Raw genomic sequence first — 25,299 nt, 5'->3', positions numbered from 1 at the left:
TGGTGTGCGACAGGAGGAGAGAGGGGGTTGAGAGAGAGTAGTAATGATGATGTCCAGAAAGGGGAAATGAGGTTCTCACTCCCAAATAATTGAGCTGAGGCCATGCAACTTTTGCAATGTTGAGGGGTACTAGGGCATGTTGTGGTAAATATTGTGGCTCAAGGAGATTAGTGGAAGGGGCTGAAACTTGGAATTATAAATTATGTTAGAAGGTGTTTGATGGTGGTTTGAGCTATTGAGGTTCCTCAACTTGCTTTGAGACTTAACAAGAGTGAGTGGCATCACAAATTAGTAGTGGCCACCAATTTTGAAGTCAAAGGGAGAATGTGGCCAATGCAACTTTTGTAAACCCTAGAAATCAATAGAACTGGATTTTCCAAGATTTAGTCATACAAATATATTCTCTGTGTTGTACCACTTAGTGTAGGTCCATCATTTTAGGATTAACGTGTGCTCACAAAAATTTGGGTCAAAAAGATATATGGAATTTACAATGTAGAGTTGTTCAAATTTGGTTTTGGACAGAAAAGGTTTTGAGGCATTTGATCAATTTACCCTATTCTACAACTTGTGCCACTGGACCTAGGTGAACGATTAGGCCATCTGAGCGTGTGTAAAAATTTTGAGGCCATTTGGACATGTTTGGTTGCAAAGTTGTTGAAACTTGAAAAAGGGCAGAAATGGTTTTGAGAGGGTTTCATGGGGTTATACTGTTCCCCATGACATGAGACTTGGCAACATCATCAAGTAGGCCATTTGTGATATGGTTGAATTTTCCTGGATTTAATGGAGAATATTTCCTTTGTAAACATTTCAAAAGCTTGAAATATCCTAAAAGGGTTTTTGAGGGATTTGACCAATATTTTGGTCATGACTATGTGTTGAAACTCTTATATATGGACAATATATGTCCACTGAGTTCTCCTAAATTTTCTCAAATATTTTTGAAGCATTAAAATATTTTAACCTATTAAAGATCATTTCTGGCCTAAAAAGGCCTTTAAATAAAATAGTAAAACAAATTTTAAAATAATAATTTTGTGGTTTTGGGGAGTACTATATCTAATAGGAGTCAAATATAATTTTTGAAAGATTTTTCATAGCATAAATTAAGTACTTGTATTTCAAGTCTCAATTCAGGAGTTTTTGGAAAATCTAATTCAGAAAATACTATTTGGCCAAATTATTTTTGTAAGAAAATACTACTCTGTCCTACACACATGGCATGACTATTGGACAAAGTTTCAGATCATGGGATGGAGGTATATGAGTTCGAAGATTTTTTTGATTTTTACAGCACATGCAAACAACAACAAAAATCCAAATAAAGGCAAAGTCAAAAACACTCAAAAGTTTTTGTGAAACCACACTTTATCATGAATTATTAGCTTAAGTGTTGTGGCATGAAAATCATGGTGTGACAATGCGGCAACGCCTGAAATACACAAGGGCAAAAGAAGAAGGAACCCGCAGACATCGATCTGGCTCACTGATCTCTACTTTCTTGATGTGTTACTGCAGACCACGGAGACTAGTTCTCGCAGCGAGCGGCGATGATCACTTTCATTTCCTCAATACGCCACTTGGAAGCATCCATGTATTCGTCCACCAGCCTTTCGCGCTCGATGCAGAGCATGGCATTCTCTTCCATAAGTTTCCTTATGATGACGTCCGTCCTCTTCAACAAGGCAGTGGTCTCCTCGTGCTACTTCGCCCTTCTGGTGATCTTCGCCCTCAGTAGGTCACGCTTGGTGTCGAGCTTCATGTTGTCCTCCCCTAGTCCCAGGATGACCCCGGTAGCATTTTCAAACGAGGTATTCATCTCATCCTGCTGCTTCATCTAGCCGGAGATCCGATCCATTAGGTCATCGAGCATAGCGCGCATGCACATGTGAGAGTCCTCGCCTACCCGCGAGACATTTTCTCAGGCCATCGCGGCTCGGGAGAACCTCTCTACTGCATCCGCGGCACGACGGGACATCTTTGCTACTTCCACGGTGCGAGCAAACCAGTCAGCTACATTGACGGTGCGACGGGACCTTTGTGCTACTTCAGTGAGGCGGCGGGACCTCTATGCTGCTATGGCGGCGTGGCGGGACATGTCGGCTACTTTTCCGTCAAGGCGGGACATCTCTTATGATTTTGCTTCCATGCTCGCCTCTCCCTGGTAGTAATTTCTCGACCCAAAACTCATGCGGGCCATGGCAGACGCAAGGGAACGAAGATGAAAGACTTGTTTATTTTTGTGGATGAGGAGTTGAGGAGGAATGTGTAGTCATCTTTGAGTAGGCAGTATTTATAACCGAGTACTAATACGGTCCTAAGTGGGAAACTGTTTGGTTTTGATTGGTGTGAATAGGTTTGCAATTAAATATAGCATCGTCGTAATTTGGAATGTGAAGGGACGCAAACTCAAAATTTATTGACGATCCTAGTTTCAAAGTGCGGCACGATTCCAGGATGGCATAACGTGGGCACGCGTTCTCGGCTGCGTACGTGGTGTTTGTATCATAGGGTGCACCGCAATAGGCGATGTCAGCACATGACTTGTTCCATCAACCATGCGCGCTCGTTATTACCATTGTGCACGCTTCTTTTAATTAGAATGTGTGCCCATCTAGCGCACACACCTTGATCTGTCTAACTATTTCTGTTTGTTGTGGCTATTCGCAAACAGTTCATCCATGTGAAGTGTATGCCGTCAATCGCAGACACCTTGATCTGGCTGACTGTTTATGTTGTGTTGCCTAATCGCAAACAGTTCATCCGAGTGAACTATATGCTGTATATGTCACACACCTTCATCTAGCTTCTCGTTTCTGTGGTTAAGCACATCACAAACAGTTCATTCGAGTGAATTGTATTCCATCTATTGCACACGCAACTAAAATCTAAAACGTGCTTATTGTCGCCACAATCACAAATGTCTTGTATCTTTTTTAACGGTTTAATTACATGAACATTTTTGATTAATGCATCGCACATAGTTTCATCGAGGTCTCTGATTGTAGTGTTGCATTTGGAACATCCTGCAGTAGTGAAGTAACATATCGCTAGACAAAGAGAATTTGTCGGATTAAGGGATCCGCAAACCCTTGAGAGGTTCAAACTCTCAGGTGCGTGTGGAGATATCAACCTACCCAGCCTGCCTACTCGCGATCCTCGTAAGCCTAGTGCATCAAGCTCAAGAGACACAAAGACAGAGCGGTTTATCCTGGTTCGAGCCACCTTGCAGTGCAATACCCTACTCCAGCGTTTTTGGTGGATTGCCTCGAAGGGCTGAGGATGAACTAGTACAATGGATGAACTGGCCTCCAAAGGTGAGGTGTTCTTGAGCTGGTGTGGTGTGCTCTAGTTTTGCTCCACTTGCCTCTCTATGGTGGTGGCTAGAACTATTTATAGTGGCCTTGGTCCTCTTCCCAAATATTGGCGGGAAGGGATCCCACAACGGTCGGATTTGAAAGGGGACAAGTAGTATAGCTTATTCTAACAAAAGTAAACTTCGCCCACGAAAAGCCTCTGGTCGTGACGCTACGGTGGGCTCATCGATGACCTCCATCCTAGCGGTCTTGGTCTCGTTGCACTAAAATGGAACCTTTTGCTGATTCCTCGGGACTCCGCGCCTGTGGCTTGCCTCCTTTGCACTAAAGAGGAAACCTGTGCTCTACGCCCGCCTGGCCTTTGTCGTCACAGCTCACGTTAGCTGAGCCTCGTGAGGTAGCCTTGCATAGAACTCTCCGCCCCTCGGGGGTCTTTGATAGAGGCAAAGGTGTCCCGTCTTTCGATGAGATGGTGGCTATCGTTTTGGAGGAAGTCGACTTTGACGATCCGACTACGAACGTGCGAGGACGTCGCGCCTTAGCAATCGCTAAACCAACTCCGAGAGGTTATTGAATACGTCGGAGCACGATCAACCTGACCACGAAGGTCTGTTTCCTGCAGGCAAAAGAAGAACAAGCAAGAAACTAAGATTGCAATCTGGATATTGCGAATATAAGAAGAAAGCTTTATTGATCAAGGTGGGGTTCTATGACGCCTTTGTCTGGACGTTGAACACAAACGAAGTACGCGAAGTTGCAGCTATGGAGAACTTTAATCTAAACAAAACCCAAAGTCTAAACGATGCCCTAAGGGCTGTATATATGGAGGAAGAGGGGGGGGATTTCGTGGCCCTGGGTGGAGGGGTCCGAAATCAACCCTATCTCTTGTTTCCCCACACATACGGACTCTAAAAATAGCCTATACTTATGTATTTCTAAATTACATGGGCCTGGCCCAATAATAAGGTGATGCGGCACCTAGAATAGCCTCAGGGTGGAATTTATGAAGTGGCATCTTGTATATTTCGTCCACGGCTTCATGCACCCATTATGGTGGCTTCAAAGTCCTGAAATCATCACTTGTAACTCCGTTCTTGGTCCCCTTGCACATGCCATCATCTCCATGCTTGTTCTTGCTCCAATGTTCATCCTTCTCCAAGCTAGACCCTTCATTTGTAAGCAAAACAAATGTATCCAATTTAGGCAACATCATATTCTCATGAACATTAGAATCATTACCAAGAAATGAAAGTACCTGGTAATTTAGTTGGCGTGCGCGAGCTCTAGTAATTGGTCCAGTATGTATAGCAGCAGGGGCTGTGGGTGTAACAATGGTATTAATGTCCTCATCATCCTCCCCTTCTTGAAATGAAGTCGTCCTCGATGGAAGTTCATCTTCCTCACCCTAATAAGTCTTCAAATCTGCAATGTTAAAAGTGGGACTAACCCCAAAATCTGCAGGCAGCTCAAGTTTATATGCATTATCATTTATTTTCTACAACACCTTAAAGGGACCATCAGCACGTGGCATTAGCTTTGATTTGCGCCAATCAGGAAATCTATCCTTACGCAAATGTAACCAAACAAGATCTCCAGGTGCAAACACAACATGTTTTCTACCCTTATCTCCAGCAAGTTTATATTTAGCATTCATACGCTCAATGTTTTCCTTATTAACTCATGCATTTTTAAAATCAATTCAGCACGTTGTTTAGCATCAGAATTAACCTTCTCCGAAGATGGAAGAGGCAACAAATCAATAGGTGCACGAGGTAGGAAGCCAAACACAAATTCAAAAGGGCACATCTTAGTAGTAGAATGCAATGAACGATTATAAGCAAATTCAATATGAGGCAACCATTCCTCCCACATTTTCTTATTATTCTTCAAAACAGCCCTAAGCATAGCAGACAATGTTCTATTGACTACTTCAGTTTGTCCATCAGTTTGGGGGTGACAAGTAGTACTAAAAAGCAGTTTAGTCCCCAACTTAGCCCATAAACATCTCCAAAACTGGCTAAGAAATTTAGTATCACAGTCTGAAACAATAGTATTTGCCACACCATGCAAGCGAATAATTTCACGAAAGAACAAATCAGCAACATTAACAGCATCATCGCTTTTATGAGATGGTATAAAGTGTGCCATTTTCGAGAATCTATACATGACAAAAAATATGCTTTCCCTCCCCTTCTTTGTTCTAGGTAAACCTAAAACAAAGTCCATAGATATATCGTCCCAAGGAACACTAGGTACAGGCAAAGACATATATAAACCATGTGGATTGAGTCGTGACTTAGCTTTTTGACATGTAGTGCAGCGAGCAATAAAACGCTCAACATCTCGTCTCATCTTTGGCCAAAAGAAATGTGTAGCAATGTCCTCTGTCTTCTTCACGCCAAAGTGTCCCATTAGTCCTCCTCCATGCGCCTCCTGCAACAACAAAAGACGAACAGAGCTAGCTGGAATGCATAGCTTTTTATCACGGAACATAAATCGATCATTAATGACGAACTTGTTCCGTGTTCTTCCTTCTTTACAATTCTGCAATACATCTTTAAAATCAACATCATGCACATATTGATCTTTGATGGTCTCCAAACCAAATATTTTGAAGTCAAGTTGGGAAAGCATAGTATAGCGACGAGACAATGCATCACTAATAACATTTTCTTTTCCCTTCTTGTGTTTAATAACATAAGGGAAAGTCTCAATGAATTCAACCCATTTAGCATGTCTACGATTCAGTTTAGCTTGACTTTTAATATGTTTCAAAGATTCATGATGAAAATGTATAACAAATTCTTTGGGCCATAAATAATGTTGCCATGTTTCTATAGTCCGAAGAAGAGCATATAATTCTTTATCATAAGTAGAATAGTTCAGACTAGGCCCACTCAATTTTTCAGAAAAGTATGCAACAGGTTTGCCATCTTGTAATAACACACCTCCTAATCCAATTCCACTAGCATCACATTCAAGCTCAAAAGTCTTATTAAAATCAGGAAGTTGGAGTAAAGGAGCATGTGTCAACTTATCTTTCAATACTGTGAAGGCTTCTTCCTGTGCGGTACCCCAAACAAAAGGCACATCCTTCTTTGTAAGCTCGTTGAGAGGTGCAGCAATGGTGCTGAAATCTCTCACAAAACGCCTATAAAATCTAGCGAGGCCAAGAAAACTCCTCACTTGTGTGACCGTTTTGGGTTGGGGCCAACTCTCAATAGCTTCAATGTTGGCTTTGTCAACTTCAATTCCTTATGGAGTAACAACATAGCCAAGAAAAGATACTCTCTCGGTGCAAAAGGTGCACTTCCCAAGGTTACCAAACAAACGTGCATCACGTAGAGCAATAAAAACAGCACATAAATGTTCCAAATGTTCTTCCAAAGATCTGCTATAAATCAATATGTCATCAAAGTAAACTACCACAAATCGTCCAATGAAAGCACGTAAAACTTCGTTCATTAATCTCATGAAAGTACTAGGCGCATTAGTTAACCCAAAAGGCATGACTAACCACTCATATAATCCAAACTTAGTTTTAAATGTTGTTTTCCATTCATCTCCCAATTTCATACAAATTTGATGGTATCCACTACGCAAATCAACTTTGGAGAATATTGTAGAGCCACTCAATTCATCAAGCATATCATCTAGCCTAGGAATAGGATGACGATAATGAATAGTAATATTATTAATGCCTCTACAATCAACACACATACGTGATGTACCATCCTTTTTTGGCACTAGAATAATAGGAACAACACAAGGACTAAGGGATTCGCGTATATAACCTTTGTCGAGCAGCTCCTGTACTTGACGCATAAGCTCGTTCGTCTCCTCTGGATGGTACGGTATGGTGCACGGTTGGGTAATGATGCACCAGGAATTAAGTCAATCTTATGCTCAATCCCTCGAATGGGAGGTAATCCCGGTGACACGTCTTGCGGAAAGACATCAGTGAACTCCTGCAAAATGTTAGTGACAGCAGGAGGCAAAGAGGAAGGCACGTCCTCGAATGCAAATAACGCCTCTTTGCACACAAAAGCATTGCAAACAGATTTGCTAAAATCTAGCTCATCAATATCAGATTTGTTGGCAAATAAACATGCACTTTTCAATTTAATTTCAGAAGCAGCACTAGATGGTTTACTATTAGGCTTCATTTGTTGCTCAAATTCTTTTGCCACAATCTGATTTTTACTCTTATTTTTCTCCTGTTTTGCTTTATTAGCTCTATTAATATCACCTTTCAAAATGGAATCAGGAGTCATAAGAAGCAAAGTAATATTTTTATCCTTATGAACAAGAGTATACTGATTGTTTCTACCATGGTGTACATAATTTTTTTATCAAATTGCCATGGTCGATCAAGTAATAAGGAACATGCTTGCATAGGTACCACATCACAATCAACATAATCAGCATATGTAGAGATACTAAAATGCACACATACAGTACGTGTTACCTTAACCTTGCCGCTGTTGTTGAACCATTGGATGTAGTAAGGATGTGGATGTGGTCTTGTGGTGAGAGATAGCTTCTCCACCATCTCCATGCTAACCAAGTTGTTGCAGCTCCCTCCGTCTATGATGACGCGCACAGAACATTCCTTCACAACTCCCTTTGTATGGAACAAATTGTGCCTCTGATTTTGCTCAACTTGTGTGACCTGCACACTCAAAACACGTTGAGCAACTAAACATTCATACCTGTCAGCGTCTTGAGGAGCCATGTATTGCGTCTCATGATCAGAATCATCTCCACCATGTTCTTCACGTGTAATAAGAGCCAAAGTCTCCTCATCATAGTCACTAGCGGACTCATACCCACCATCCTCAGTAGCAATCATCACACGCTGAGATTTGCATTCTCTCGCATAATGACCTCTTCCCTTACAACAACGACAAATAATATCACTTATGTGCCCTGTTGATGCCATGGAAGAAGAACTCTGTGGAGGCCCGGCAGGTGCGCTCTTGGCAGATAATGGTGGTTGTGCCTGCTTTCTTGTATCACGGCTGGAGGTGGCACCTGATGGAGGTACTGGTGAAGTTGAAGTAGAAGATGCACGCGGTGTCCATGGTGAAGGCCGGCCTGCAGAAAAGTTAGTCCGCGCCAATGCTTGTCGATCCTGCACTTCACGTTCAGCTTTACAAGCAAGACGGAATAAACGAGTGATATTAGTGTACTCCTTATACTCTAGAATGTTCTGAATCTCTCTATTTAATCCACCCATAAAACGTGCAAGCATAGCTTCATTCTCCTCAACAATACCACATCTAATCATGCCAGTTTGTAATTCCTAATAATATTCTTCTACAGAATTTTCCCTTGTCTTAAGCGCTGCAATTTTTGAAGCAATTCACGTTGATAATATGGTGGAACCCAATGAGTACGCATAGCAGTTTTGAAAGCAGCCCAAGTATTTGGAATAGGATATAATCTACAATGTTCAGACCACCATACACATGCAAAACTAGTGAAAGCACAAACAGCAGCGGCAACCCATCTCTCCTTAGGATATTGTAAACATGTAAATCATTGTTCAGTTTCTCACTCCCAAGTAAGATATATATGAGGAACATATCTACCCTCAAATGGTGGAATATTCAATTTCAGTTTAGGAAGATGGTCATGATCTCGTACCTGAGGGAGAGCCCTACCATTGTGATTATTTGCATGTGGACGACCTGGTGGTTGTGGTGCAGGTGGTTGCACGTAGTTCTGATTTTGATCAACCTCATCCTCGAAATCTCCCACATAATCATCCTCCTCCGCATCAGCAGCAGGAGCCATAGAAGTATCAATTGGAGCACCAACAGTTTGGCCAAACGCAAGAGGGACACTGCTCGCTGGGTGGAGGGCTGTTTCGCGATGTGGAGGAAGTCGTTGTTGTTGTTGTTGGAGAGGTGCGTTCGGTGCAGCGGGTGGTGGTGGTGGAAGACGCGCGTGCAATTCATTAAACTTGTGATCGAGCTTTGTTTCAAACGTATTCTCCATGCCATCTATCTTCTCCATGGCCTCTTCAAATCTGTTTAGCACATCTTGCACCTGTCCACTCATCATTTGCTGAAATTTATCATGCTCGTCATGTTCTCCCAGTCAGTCTCGTCGGCTTGTGATCCTGGTATGGTTAGCAGCAAAAGAAACACACAAGAATATGATCCTACAGTCTACTAACAAGAGGTGGTGGTGGGTGTCACAAATCCGTCAAGCGAATCTCAAATTCTTACCAGTTCTTACCCAGCAGCAGGCGGTGATCGGCAACCATTGTAGTCAAAACTCTCAAAGCTTGGATAGAGCGATTAACAGGGAGAGTCAAATGCACGACGTAGATGTATGTGGAGCTGGGAAGGCTTATAATATGGTAGCAAAAAGGGTCAGCAATAATCAATTCAGAGATGCAAAGTTGAATAAACGCTGAACGACGGTACTGTGCTGGTCCTAGGCTAGACTGTGCTAGAGACGCGAGCCTAGAACACCAACAAAATCACGGCGCGACACGTAAACAAGGGAGGAGCACACTCCGAATTTTCTCTCTCTTTATTTCCTTTTTTTTGCACTTTCTTTCCTCTTTTTTTTTGCTCCGCAACAAGTTTTTTCGAAAAAGTCTACAAATGGTCTAAAAACTGCCTAGCTAGAATTTTCCAGACTTAGTTTTTTTTTGAGTTTGGAACTATTTCTCTACTACGGGTAGCACGGAAGTTGGGGAGTCCTTCTCTGTCACGACTCGGAGTATTGCATGATCTGGAAATCCAAAATTGAGTAACAAAATAATGGACTCGAAATAGGACCGGTGGCGGAGATGAAACTGGTGGAACTCGGACTAGTGGCGAAGATAAATCTGGTTGAACTCGGACTGGTGGCGGATATATGTTGCAGGTGGACCCGGATTGGCGTGATGGCGGCGGATATGTGGTGGCATATATGGACTCGGATTGGCGGTGAATATGTGGTGGTGGTATATGGCAGCAGCGACGATGATGATGCGATGGTGATATATGGCAGCGACGACGTGACAACCTGTGAACAGAACTCAAAACTCTAAAGGACTAGACGCTAAGACTAGAAACTTGACACAATGATGCAACCGCAAATTCAACAAAGCAAATACAGAAAAGATTATGCAAAGGCTCAGATTGGTTCGGATGGGATGAACTAACCCTAATTTTTTTTGGCTTTTTAGTGGACTATAGGTATGAAGAACAGACTCGATCTAAACTACGAAAAACTGTAAAATCTCACTGAGCAACCTGGAAATCTGATACCACTTGATAGAGACAAAGGTGTCCCATCTTTCGATGAGATGGTGGCTATTGTTTTGGAGGAAGTCGACTTTGATGATCCGACTACAAACGTGCGAGGACGCCGCGCCTTAGCAATCGCTAAATAACCTCCGAGAGGTTATTGAATACGCCGGAGCATGATCAACCTGACCACAAAGGTTTGATTCCTGCAGGCAAACGAAGAACAAGCAAGAAACTAAGATTGCAATCTGGATATTGCGAATATAAGAGGAAAGCTTTATTGATCAAGGTGGGGTTCTGTGATGCCTTTGTCTGGTCATTGAACATAAACGAAGTACGCGAAGTTGCAGCTATGGCGAACTTTAATCTAAACAAAACCCAAAGTCTAAATGATGCCCTAAGGGCTGTATATATGGAGGAAGAGGGGGGTAATTTCGTGGCCCTTGGTGGAGGTGTCCGAAATCAACTCTATCTCTTGTTTCCCCACACATACGGACTCTAAAAATAGCCTATACTTATGTATTTCGAAATTACATGGGCCTGGCCCATTAATAAAGTGACGCAACACCTAGAATAGCCTCGGGATGAAATTTATGAAGTGGCATCTTGTATATTTCGTACAAGGCTTCATCCACCCATTATGGTGGCTTCAATGTCCTGAAATCATCACTTATAACTCCGTTCTTGTTCCCCTTGCGCATGCCATCATCTCCATGCTTGTTCTTGCTCCAATGTTCATCCTTCTCCAAGCTAGGCCCTTCATTTGTAAGCAAAACAAATGTATCCAATTTAGGCAACATCATATTCTCATGAACATTAGAATCATTACCAAGAGATGAAGTACCTGGTAATTTAGTTGGCGTGCGCGAGCTCTAGTAATTGGTCCAGTATGTATAGCAGCAGAGGCTGTGGGTGTAACAATGGTATTGATGTCCTCATCAGTCTTGGTGTCGCCCGCCTCGCGAGGCTGGGCCCCTCGCGAGGGTCTTGTGTTGTCGATGCTGAAGCCAGGCCGTACCAGGCCGTCGATGGAGCCTCGTGGTGGGCCGCAGGCAGGCAGGGCTGGATACCCCCAAATCCAGGACGCCGATAGTAGCCCCCGGGCCCAAAGCGTGCTCAAACGGCGAAGCCAAATGGTAAGTGCGGAGCACCGCGGGCCCTAACCGCCTGCGTCCTTGATGACGCGTGGCGATTGATAGGACATGGGCGACTCCGCTTCCCCATGCTGCCTCGGCAACTGTTTCCACCTGACAAAAGGGTTGCCGCCTACCACCAGGATTTCATTTCCCCTTCTTCGTCTTGCTCCAAATCCCCTTTTCCCAGCAGCCAAAGAACTCTCCAGATCTACCAATTTTCCCCCAAGTCTCCTGCTCGATGGCCGCTGAGAAGACCATGGCTTCTGCCTCGCCTGTCGGCCCTGCCTGCTACGAGCCGGTGCTCCTGCCGCCCTGCATGGCCGGTGAGAAGCACCAGACCGTGCTACTCCTGACGGTGAGCAAGGACAACGAATGGAAGGAGACGACACTCCGGGTCGCCACCGCTGTGCCAGAGCCCGCGAACAGCACTTTCTTCCCCTTCTTCATGCACAACGTCTACTCGGGGCTGGTGCCCGCATTCTCTCACTTCTTCTTCGCCGTTCTTCACCACTATGGCCTTCACGCTCTCCACATCCATGACAACTCCATCCTCCTCCTGTCCATCTTCGCCTTCTACTGTGAGGCGTTCGTCGGGGTGATGCCCTCCGTCGCGCTGCTTCGCAACTTCTTCTTCCTCCATACGACTGGTGAAAATCCGGTTGGGTGCATTGGCTTTGTTGCAGCGCGGAGTGGTAATGCAATCTCCCGTGCAGGTAAGAAGGTGGAGGATGCCGTGAAGAGGTGGGTTTTGATGTATGCCAGGTGCTTCCAGAGCTCGCTTGAGCTGCCGACCGCATTCCCCGTCTCCAAGAAGGGGTGGCGTTCTGAGAAGATCACCGACCCTTCCCTGACGTCGTTGGTGAAGAAGATGGAGAAGGACCTGAAGAGTGAGAACTAACAGGGGCCATGTTCATCAAGGAGTTCCTGAGGCAGCACTTCGCGCCGCTCCAAGACCACTCCCGCTCCCTGTGGAAGCTTGGTGGTGTTGACGACAAGATTCTCCTGCGCCAAGACGCCCTTCCCGAGGAGGAGCTGAGCAAGGTGTTGCTCTACTTGACAGGGAAGGACCCGAGCGATCCTCTGGACGATTGGCTCCCGATGTACTGCCGGGATGACGGCGAGGAGGTTGCTGCTACTATGCTGGTCTTCGACGAGTTTGGGCTTGTGCGGTCGAGGCCTCCCCCGCCGCCTACTACTTTGGTGCACCTGTCCTCCGATGATCAATCCTGTGAGGCCACCGAGGACGGGGTTGTCGAAGAATCCTCTGCCCCATGGCAGAGGGAGCTCCTCCACGACTTCCCTAACGATGATGATGATGAGCCCGCGGTGGTGGAGGTGCTGCGCCCTGCTGGAGTCACCACGAGATCCGGGGCGTCTTCTTCGAAGCAGCCCGAGCGGGCGGCCACGAAGAAAGGCAGGACCGCTCTTATTCCTCAGGGTGGCGTTCCGCCTTCTCCGGCGACGTCCCAGACGGCACCAACCGCGAGTTCTCCCGCTCCCAGGAGCTCGAGACCAGCTGCTCCCCCCAGTGCCCGCTACTGAGCATGAAGAGGAGCTATGCCTTTGCCTGCCAGTAACTCTTTTCCTTAACCTTGTTTGTTGATTCGTGAAGCGATGCTTAGTGTGTTCATCTGTCATTAGGCAGCAGCCGTCGAAGAAACAAAGGAGGGCACGGAGGTTGTCGTGGCCGTAGGCGCTGAAGTGGCCGTCGTGACCCTGGCAGAGGAGAATGTCGCGGCCCCTGCAGCTCCAGTGGTGACGTAGTCTCCCGCGGCTGTGGAAGCCCGTCCTCAGGAGGTGCCGGTGCCTTCCGTAGGCCTGACCCCTCTGGCGCCCAGCCTTGCCGAGGCTGCTGAGGTCGACCAGCCTCCGGAGCCCCCCCAGTCCTTCCTAAGGCTGAGGTCTCTTCCGTCTTGGCACCAAGGGCGTGATGAGGACATGACTACCTTGGATATGACCAAATATATTGCATACATGTATATTTGTGAGGTGATTTCTAATGCAAACTATGCAATAATTTATTTATGTCATCCAGGACAAAAATACTTCAAAAACTTTTGTGCCATGTCTAATTGCAGGTGTATGGGACATTTGCACAATCCACATATCAAGATAAGGGAGAAAGATATGTTTACTTGCTGTTCAAAAAGTTCTCTCACGTCACTTTTGGTCCAAGAGAAGATAGAGTCCAAGTCTCACGTTCTGGACTCAGATTCGGACTGCACAGACACACCTGATTCAAAATGCCAAGAACTCTTCCATCTGGACTCCGAATTGGGTGATTCTTTTTTTGTTGGAAAGTAGATTTCATGATCTTTCCTACCCAATTGGAATCACCTTAAAATCTGTCCAGAGCATTGAGTTATGGACGAAATAATCTGACGCTGCAGCAGAGTCCGAGTCAAACTACAAGTCCAAAGGTGTTACGTCACCTCCACTTGGGCCTATTGGCCTTGTACGACCTAGGGTTAGTTTTAGGCTGCCTTGGGACGTCCTCCCACCTCCTTGGCCGCCACCCCTTGCTACTATATAAGTAGACCCATCTAGTAGTTTTTTCTTTGGGTTTTATTTAGTTAAAAGTTAGCCATCGCTGCAACTTTGTGTACTTCATTTGTGTCCAACGACCAGACCAAGACCTCTTATGAAACCCCACTTTTATCAATACTTCATCCATACTTGCAATATTCAGATTGCTTAATCATATTCTTGCTTGTTCTTCGATTGCTTGCAGGAATAGACCTTCGTGGTTAGGTTGATCGTGCTCCTGCGTGGTCAATAACCTCTCGGAGTTGGTTTAGCGATTGCTAAGGCGCAACATCGTGCACGTTTGTAGTCGGATCATCAAAGTCGTCTCCACCAAATCGATAGTTATCATCTCATCAAAAGATCGGGACCCTCGCCTCTATCAGGGCATCTCCTCCCCTGCGCAGCATGTGGCTGAGCCGTGGCACTCCTGCCACCTCTGGGGCCCTGGATCAGGCGAGGGCGCTGTTGGACCTCCTTTAGGGTGAGCTTCAGGGCCCGCATCGTCGCTCAACACAGGGACGCCTGAGGCTGATTTCTGGTTGGCTCCAGGCCGGCGCGTCTATCCGCGCGGCCTGGGGCTCTATGGAGGAAGCTCAGAAGGTGCTATGAGTGGCCGCCATGGCGCGCGACCTGGCGCAGAAGGAGGCCACAAAGGCTGAGGGTCGATGTCGCATGGTGCAGGCTGAACAAAAGACTCTTCGGGATCAGCATGCCGCCCAGGCCAGCCAGCTCCAGGAGCGTGAGGAGAAGCTGACAGCCCAGGAGGCTGCCATCGCTGATCGAGATGCCGAGCTGAAGAAGGCGGCCTTGGAGCAGGCTGCGGAGCGCGACCACCTGACGAAGCTGAAGGAGGAGGCAGATGCGACCCAAGCGTCCCTTGTCGAGGCCAAGAAGGTGGCCGCCATGGAGTACAACACCCTTGCCTCCCTCGAGGCACGTTTCCACAAGGCCCAGAAATCGCTCTTTGGGGACGATTCCTCGAAGAAGGCAGTGGTGACGACCCTGGGGGAGAGCCCTGTTGCTCTGCTTCCTGATGTCTTGGCGGTGCTTGAAGATGTTGTCGACGGATTTGCCTCCTTGGTGGAAAGCGAGACACGCTCACTTTCTTCCTCGGCTCTGACATGCGTCTTCAGCCATCTCTATCTCTAGGACACCGGTTTCGACCTCTCCTTGTTCCTTACTCCAATGGACTCCGACTCCCAGGACGCTGCTGCTACCACCGTGAAGAGCTCCGTGGATGCCATGCCGAGTAAGTTCCTGGTCGTTGGTTCTCCGACCGAAGTCGATGGGACGAGCGACGCGCCTGGCGGTGAGGGTCTGCTGGCGGGCGATGGTGACGCCCAGGTCTGAAGAGGTGGCTTGGTGATTCTGCTTTTCCCTGCTTGTCCTGTATCATGCAACATGCCTCGGGGAGGCACTTAAAACTATTTTCTTGGAACAATATGCCTTGTAATAATTAGATTATGTTCCTTCAACTTTTCCGTTTGCTTTGTTGTTCCACGTCGGTAGAGCCCGGCCCCGCGCATACCTCAGCCGTCGTTGGGTAGTTCGGATCACCAGAACAAGCCCAAGGGGTGAGGGTCTACGTGACTAGTTAGGCTCCTGAGACGCGATGCTCAGGAGTCCCCCTTGACGTGGAAACAACTTAGGAAAAGGTGCAGGAGCAAGCCTTGGTGTACTGCGTCGGCACAGCCCGGCCCCGCGCATGCCTCAGTCGCCATTGGGTCGTCCGGATCACCAAGACAAGCCCAAGAGGTGAGGGGCTACGTGATCAGTTAGGCTCCTAAGACGCGATGCTCAAGAGTCCCCCTTGACGTGCGATCGGCTTTTAAGAGAAGGGTGAAAGCCAGGCTTTGGCGTTCTGCGTCGGCAGGGCCCAGCCCCGCGCATGCCTCGGCCGCCGTTGGATCGTCTGGATCACCAGGACGAGCCCAAGAGGTGAGTGTCTACATGACCAGTTAGGCTCCTGAGATGCGATGCTCGGGAGTCCCCCTTGACGTACGAACAGACCATCATACCTTTCCCTCTCCGAGCTTTCGCTTAGGAGGGGTGCGGGGAGACCGAGGCCTGGCGAGGTGGGGTACGCCATGCATGACCCGAGCGTAGCCCCCATGCCCAACCCCCTCGCGCTACCCTCCCGAGGGAGAGCAGCGCGGTGAGGCTAGCCACTGAGCCTGGAGGCTCCCTGAGGTTAACGCGGCTGCGAGGCCACCCCTAGTTGTTTATCACCAGCATGGAGCATAGCTTAAGCTCTTGCACGGGCATAGCCGCTCCTCGGCAGTGTCGATGGCCAGCGCGGAGCATGGTGCTTCCACTGGTGCGTGGGAGGGGGCTCCCTCTGAGGAGAGCCCTGCTGCGTGTACAGCCCAGCCCTGACACGTGGCTTGCACGGCAGGGTTGGAGGAGGTGTGTATGGGCACCCGTGAGCCAGCACGGGACTCACGAGGCCCGACCTCAAGGCGGGTTGCGCTTGGTATTGATGGGGGATGCTTAAGTTAGACCTGCGAGATGGTTAGGCAGCCTGCACCGAATGAGTCTCCCGAGGCTATTACATGATAAGGCCAGACACCAACGACCCCAGGAGGTGACGTGAACGGGACCGGTCCGCTAGACAAAGCTCAGCCGTTGGATTTATTGACGCTGCAGGGATAGACCCGAGCACAGACGCCGTGCCCAGTCTTCTCATGCAAAGGTCCTGAAGAAAAACAGTCGGCGCGCGGTTCCCGTGGCCACGGGGGCACTAGGTCGCGCGCCCTTACTCATCCACCCACAATTAGCTCATGCGAGAACAAGGCACCAAGGACCATGGGAGGTGACGTACACGGGGACTGGCCCGTGAGCCAGAGCTCAGCCACTTGGTTTAGCAACGCTGCATGGACGGACCTGAGCACAAACGTCGTGCCAGTCCTTAATCATGAGGTAGTCGTGGGAGGGCTTGCAAGGGCACGAGACGTACTTAGCGATGAAGCGCCGGTCAGGCAATTAATTATTCAAAAGTAACTTGCGAAGGATTGTAACTGGCTTTGATAGATGCAGAAAAGATACATGTCGTAGGGACGGACCCACATGGCCTGGGGATAATGTAGCCCAAGGGGCGCCCCCAGACTGAACGAACTAGAGAGATGTCACCTGATATTGTTGCTGAAGAGGTATTGAAGTAGCCAAAAAATGTGCACCGCTGGAGTCATTCCTCATGAGACGCTCTGGTGCCGAGCCTCGGGAGGCTCGGTGGGACCGAGAGGCTCCTAAAGGTGCTCCTCCATCTCCGCCTAGATCGCCCGATGCCTGGCCTCACAAGCCGTCTGGGCGTCCCTCATGCAGCGTTGGAACGCCTCAGCCGCGCTCGGCAGGCCGAAGGGCATGCAGACGTAGCTGTGAGGCGGGCCTTCGCACTGGGCAACCCGAGATGGCCCGATGAGCTATCGAGATGCAGCCCTGTTGAGCCGGGGATGTCGATGCAGACGCGGAACTCCTTACCCTCGCCAGGGCAGTGATCTATGCCACACCGCAGCCGACGATCGCTTTGATGAACCCTTCCTTCTTGAAACTCCTCGATTGCCTTGCTGATGAACTCCTGAACGCTTGGTGCCTCACGCCTGCTGCCTTCTCCTGGGAAGTGTTCTCTGAAGAGCACCTCCACATGGTGCCCAAGCACCTCCCTCGTGACCCTGTCTTGGTTTGAGGCCCTCCAAAGGAGAGCCCCCGAGCCCAGCCTGTGAGGGGTGTCAGGCGTGCCTTCCTATGCGATGGGTGAAGGTGCCACGTCTGGAGACGCGAGGCTCAGCGCGGTGGCCTCAAGCGATGCTTCCTCACGAGACCCCTGTCCCATCTGCAGCTTCTTCGTCTTGGGGGCGACCTTAAGAGGGAGGGCGTCTTCTTCATCTTCAGGGTTCTCGACCGCTGCAGCCTAGAAGGCGCGCTCGAGGGAGCACACCGCATCCTTCTCTTGACAGGCGACCGTGATTGTCGGTGTCAAAACCGGCGGATCTCGGGTAGGGGGTCCCGAACTTTGCGTCTAAGGCTGATGGTAACAGGAGGCAGGGGACACGATGTTTACCCAGGTTCGGGCCCTCTCGATGGAGGTAATACCCTACTTCCTGCTTGATTGATCTTGATGATATGAGTATTACAAGAGTTGATCTACCACGAGACCATAGAAGCTAAACCCTAGAAGCAAGCCTATGATTATGATTGTATGTTGTCCTACGGACTAAACCCTCCAGTTTATATAGACACCGGAGGGGGCTAGGGTTACATAGAGTCGGTTTACAGAGAAGGAGATCTACATATCCAAATTGCCAAGCTTGCCTTCCACGCAAAGGAGAGTCCCATCCGGACACGGGACGAAGTCTTCAATCTTGTATCTTCATAGTCCATCAGTCCGGCCAAAGTATATAGTCCGGCTGTCCGAGGACCCCTTAATCCAGGACTCCCTCAGTAGCCCCTGAACCAGGATTCAATGACGATGAGTCCAGCGCGCAGATTGTCTTCGGCATTGCAAGGCGGGTTCCTTCTCCGAATACTCCATAGAAGATTTTGAACACAAGGATCGTGTCCGGCTCTGCAAAACAAATTCCACATACCATCGTGGGAAGCACAATATTCCATAAATCTAATCTGCTGATAACTTTTCATAGCGTGAAATCACGCCACGGCTCGGTTATTACGAATCATTTTTCCCAGCCTGCCAGGGCACGTATTGCGAGATGGTTTTATTGGCACGTGTTGTCAAAGTAGAGATCGTGTTCCCCTTATCATGGGATTCTGATGAGGACATCAATACCATTGTTACACCCACAGCCCCTGTTGCTATACATACTGGACCAATTACTAGAGCTCGTGCACGCCAATTAAATTACCAGGTACTTTCGTTTCTTGGTAATGAGTCTAATGTTCATGAGAATATGTTGCTGCCTAAATTGGATACATTTGTTTTTCTTACAAATGAAGGGCCTAGCTTGGAGAAGGATGAACATTGGAGCAAGAACAAGCATGGAGATGATGGCATGCGCAAGGGGAACAAGAACGGAGTTACAAGTGACGATTTCAGGACGTTGAAGCCACCATAATGAGTGCATGAAGCCTTGGAAAAAATATACAAGATGCTACTTCATAACTTTCGTCCAGAGGCTATTCTAGGTGCTGCGTCACCTTATTATTGGGCCAGGCCCATGCTGTTTTTGGAGTCCGTATGTGTGGGGAAACAAGAGATAGGATTGGTTTCGGACCCCTTCCCCAAGGGCCACAAAATTCCCCCCGTCTTCCTCCATATATACAACCCTTAGGGCATCATTTAGACTTTGGGTTTTGTTTAGATTGAAGTTCGCCATAGCTGCAACTTCATGTACTTCGTTTGTGTTCAACGACAAGACAAAGATGTCTCAGAAGCCCACCTTGATCAATAAAGCTTTCATCTTATATTCGCAATATCCTTGTTTGGATTAAAGTTCGCCATAGCTGCAACTTCACGTACTTCGTTTGTGTTCAACGACCAGACAAAGACGTCTCAGAACCCCACCTTGATCAATAAAGCTTTCATCTTATATTCGCAATATCCAGATTGCAATCTCAGTTTCTTGCTTGTTCTTCGTTTGCTCGCAGGAAAAAGACCCTCATGGTCAGGTTGATCGTGCTCCGGCGTGGTCAATAACCTCTTGGAGTTGGTTTAGCGATTGCTAAGGCGCGACGTCCTCGCACGTTCGTAGTCGGATCGTCAAACACCAAAGCGATATCCATCATCTCTTCGAAAGACGGGACACCTTTGCCTCTATCAAGTGGTATCAGATTTCGAGGTTGCTCGATGAGATTTTACAGTTTTTCACAGTTTAAATCGAGTCTGTTCTTCATACCTATAGTCCACGAAAAAGCCACAAAAAAATTTAGGGTTAGTTCATCATATCCGAACCAGTCTGAGCCCTTGCATAATCTTTTCTGTATTTGCATTGTTAAATTTGCGGTTGCTTCATCGTGTCAAGTTGCTAGTCTTAGGTCTAGTTCTTAGAGTTTCGAATTCTGTTCACAAGTTCGTCACGCTGCCGCCGCACCACCACCGATCCGAGTCCATATACCACCACCAATCTGAGTCCATATACCATCACTGATTCGAGTCCATATACCACCACCAGTCCGAGTTCATATACCACCACCAATCCGAATACACAAATACCACAGTCATAGACCATCACCAGTGCGAGTTCCACCAGTCCTAGTCCGAGTCTTGTATTTGTTCCTTTATCTTCGAGTTGCAGAGCACGCGATACTATGAGTCATGAACAAGTCGGATCCCCCAACTTCTGCGCTACCCATACAAGAAAAATAGTTCTAGTTTCAAAAAAAACTAAGTCTGGAAAATTCTGGCTAGGCAGTTTTAGGCCATTTGTAGACTTTTTCGGAAAAAAATTGTTGCGGAGCAAAAAAAAGAGGAAAAAAAGTGCGCAAAAAAATGAAAAAAAGAGAAAAAAAATTCAGAGTGTGCTCCTCCCTTGATTACGTGCCGCGCCGTGATTTTGTTAGTGTTCTAGGCTCGCGTCTCTAGCACGGTCTAGCCTAGGACTAGCACAGTACCGTCATTGAGCGTTTATTCAACTTTGCATCTCTGAATTGATTATTGCTGACCCTTTTTGCTACCATATCATAATCCTTCCTAGCTCCACATACATCTACGTCGTGCGTTTGACTCTCCCTGGTAATCGCTCTATCCAAGCTTTGAGAGTTTTAACTACAACGGTTGCCGATCACCACCTGCTGCTATGTAAGAACTGGTAAGAATTTGAGTTTTGCTTGACGGATTTGTGACACCCACCACCACCACTTGTTAGTAGCCTGTAGGATCATATTCTTGTGTGTTTCTATTGCTGCTAACCATGCCAGGATCACAAGCCGACGAGATTGACTGGGAGAACATGAATAACAAGGAGCTTCATGATAAGTTTCGTCAAATGTTGGGTCAACAGGTGGAAGACGTGATGGACAGCTTTGGAAAGGCAATGGAGAAGATGGATGACATTGAGAAGACAATTGACACCAAGTTGGACGCCAAGTTCGATGAATTACTCAAATGTCTCCCACCACCAGTTTCACGCCGCGATACAGTAGGGCGAGCACAGCGTGTTCCTATTGAGCCAGGACAAAATTCTGGTGCCGCTGCTACTGCTGTTGGTGCTTCTGTAGCTCCTGCTGCTACTGCCGTAGCAGAGGTGGAGGACTATTACGATGATGAGGTTGATCAAAATCAGAACTACGTGCCGCCACCAGCACCACCCCCAGCAGGTCGACCTCAGGTATATATTCGCAACGGTAGGCCTGCACCACCACCTCAGGTACGAGAAAATGACCATATTCCTAAACTAAATTTGAATATTCCACCATTTGTTCCTGATATATATCTTACTTGGGAGTTAGAAAGTGAACAACGTTTTACATGTTTACAATATCCCGAGGAGAGACGGGTTGCTGCTTCTGTTTGTGCTTTCACTAGTTTTGCATGTGTATGGTGGTCTGAACATTGCAGATTCTATCCCATTCCAACTACTTGGGCTGCTTTGAAAACTGCTATGCGTACTCGTTGGGTTCCACCATATTATCAACGTGAATTACTTCAAAAATTGCAGCGCTTAAGACAAGGAAAAAAATTCGGTAGAAGAATATTATCAGGAATTACAAACTGGCTTGATTAGATGTGGTATTGTTGAGGAGAATGAAGCTATGCTTGCACGTTTTATGGGTAGATTAAATATAGAGATTCAGACCATTCTAGAGTATAAGGATTATAATAATATCACTCGTTTATTCCATCTTGCTTGTAAAGCTGAACGTGAAGTGCATGATCGACAGGCATTGGCGCGGACTAACTTTTCTGCAGGTCGACCTTCACCATGGACATGCGTGCATCCTCTACTTCCACACATTCTACTGCACCGACACCTCCATCAGCTGTTACCTCCAGCCGTGATACAAGGAAGTATGCACAACCACCATTATCTGCCAAGATCACACCTATCGGGCCTGCATAGAGTTCGTCTTCTTCCATGGCATCAACAGGGCACACTAGTGATATTACTTGTCATCGTTGTAAGGGAAGAGGACATTATGCGAGAGAATGCAAATCTCAGCGTGTGATGATTGCTACTGAGGATGGTGGGTATGAGTCCGCTAGTGACTATGATGAGGAGACGTTGGCTCTTATTACACGTGAAGAACACGGTCGAGATGATTCTGATCATGAGACGCAATACATGGCTCCTGAAGATGCTGACATGTATGAATGTTTAGTTGCTCAACGTGTTTTGAGTGTGTAGGTTACACAAGCTGAGCAAAATCAGAGGCATAATTTGTTCCATACAGAGGGAGTTGTGAAGGAACGTTCTGTGCACGTGATCATAGATGGAGGGAGTTGCAATAACTTGGCTATCATGGAGATGGTGGAGAAGCTATCTCTCACCACAAGGCCACATACAAACCCTTACTACATCCAATTGTTCAACAACAGCGGCAAGATTAAGGTAACACGTACTGTTCGTGTGCATTTTAGTATATCCACATATGCTGATTATGTTGATTGTGATGTGGTACCTATGCAAGCATGTTCCTTATTACTTGGTAGACCATGGCAATTTGATAAAAATTTTGTACACCATGGTAGAAACAATCAATATACTCTTGTTCATAAGGATAAAAATATTACTTTGCTTCCTATGACTCCTGATTCAATTTTGAAAGATGATATTAATAGAGCTAATAAAGCAAAACAGGATAAAAATAAGAGTGAAAATCAGATTGTGACAAAAGAATTTGAGCAACAAATGAAGCCTAATAATAAACCATCTACTGTTGCTTCTGAAATTAAATTGAAAAGGGCATGTTTACTTGCCACCAAATCTGATATTGATGAGCTAGATTTTAGCAAATCTGTTTGCTATGCTTTTGTGTGCAAATAGGCATTATTTTAATCTAAGGACGTGCCTTCCTCTTTACCCCCTGCTGTCACTAACATTTTGCAGGAGTTCGCTGATGCCTTTCCACAAGACGTGCCACCGGATTACCACCTATTCGAGGAATTTAGCATCAAATTGACTTAATTCCCGGTGGATCGCTACCCAACCGTGCGCCATACCGTACCAATCCAGAGGAGACGAAGGAGATTATGCGTCAAGTACAGGAGCTGCTCGACAAAGGTTATATCCGCGAATCTCTTAGTCCTTGTGTTGTTCCTATTATACTAGTGCCTAAAAAGGATGGTACGTCGCGTATGTGTGTTGATTGTAGAGGCATTAATAATATTACTATTCATTATCGTCATCCTATTCCTAGGCTAGATGATATGCTCAATGAATTGAGTGGCTCTACAATATTCTCCAAAGTTGATTTGCGTAGTGGATACCATCAAATTCGTATGAAATTGGGGGATGAATGGAAAACAGCATTTAAAACTAAGTTTGGTTTATATGAGTGGTTATTCATGCCTTTTGGGTTAACTAATGCGCCTAGTACTTCCATGAGACTAATGAACGAAGTTTTACGTGCTTTCATTGGACGATTTCTGGTAGTCTATTTTGATGATATACTGATTTATAGCAAATCTTTAGAAGAACATTTGGAACATTTACGTGCTGTTTTTATTGCTCTACGTGATGCACGTTTGTTTGGTAACCTTGGGAAGTGCACCTTTTGCACCGAGAGGGTATCTTTTCTTGGCTATGTTGTTACTCCACAGGGAATTGAAGTTGACAAAGCCAACATTGAAGCTATTGAGAGTTGGCCCCAACCCAAAACGGTCACACAAGTGAGGAGTTTTATTGGCCTCGCTCGTTTTGTGAGAGATTTTGGCACCATTGCTGCACCTCTCAACGAGCTTACAAAGAAGGATGTGCCTTTTGTTTGGGGTACCGCACAGGAAGAAGCCTTCATGGCATTGAAAGATAAGTTGACAAATGCTCCTTTACTCCAACTTCCTGATTTTAATAAGACTTTTGAGCTTGAATGTGATGCTAGTGGAATTGGATTAGGAGGTGTGTTATTACAAGATGGCAAACCTGTTGCATACTTCTCTGAAAAATTGAGTGGGCCTAGTCTGAACTATTCTACTTATGATAAAGAATTATATGCTCTTGTTCGGACTTTAGAGACATGGCAACATTATTTATGGCCCAAAGAATTTGTCATACATTCTGATCATGACTCTCTGAAACATATTAAAAGCAAGCTAAACTGAATCGTAGACATGCTAAATGGGTGGAATTCATTGAGACTTTCCCTTATGTCATTAAACACAAGAAGGGTTAAGAAAATGTTATTGCTGATGCTTTGTCTCGTCGCTATACTATGCTTTCACAACTTGACTTCAAAATATTTGGTTTGGAGACCATCAAAGATCAATATGTGCATGATGCTGATTTTAAAGATGTAATGCAGAATTGTAAAGAAGGAAGAACATGGAACAAGTTTTTATTAATGATGGCTTTGCGTTCCATGCTAACAAGCTATGCATTCCTGCTAGCTCTGTTCGTCTTTTGTTGTTGCAGGAGGCGCATGGAGTAGGATTAATGGGACACTTTGGCGTGAAGAAGACGAAGGATGTACTTGCTACACATTTCTTTTGGCCAAGGATGAGACGGGATGTTGAGCGTTTTGTTGCTCGCTGCACTACATGTCAAAAAGCTAAGTCACGACTCAATCCTCATGGTTTATATATGCCTTTGCCTGTACCCAGTGTTCCTTGGGAGGATATATCTATGGACTTTGTTTTAGGTTTACCTCGAACAAAGAAGGGGAGGGATATCATATTTGTTGTCGTGGATAGATTTTCAAAAATGGCACACTTTATACCATGTCATAAAAGCGATGATGCTATTAGTGTTGCTGATTTGTTCTTTCAGGAAATTATCCGTTTGCATGGTGTGCCAAATACTATTGTTTCAGACCGTGATACTAAATTCCTTAGCCACTTTTGGAGATGTTTATGGGCTAAGTTGGGGACTAAACTGTTTTTTAGTTCTACTTGTCACCCCCAAATTAATCGACAAACTGAAGTAGTCAATGGAACATTGTCTACTATGCTTAGGGCTATTC

This window comes from Triticum aestivum, chromosome 2B (genome assembly GCF_018294505.1).
Source record: "Triticum aestivum cultivar Chinese Spring chromosome 2B, IWGSC CS RefSeq v2.1, whole genome shotgun sequence".
NCBI classification, from domain to species: Eukaryota; Viridiplantae; Streptophyta; class Magnoliopsida; order Poales; family Poaceae; genus Triticum; species Triticum aestivum.
This window is presented reverse-complemented; position numbering follows the sequence as displayed.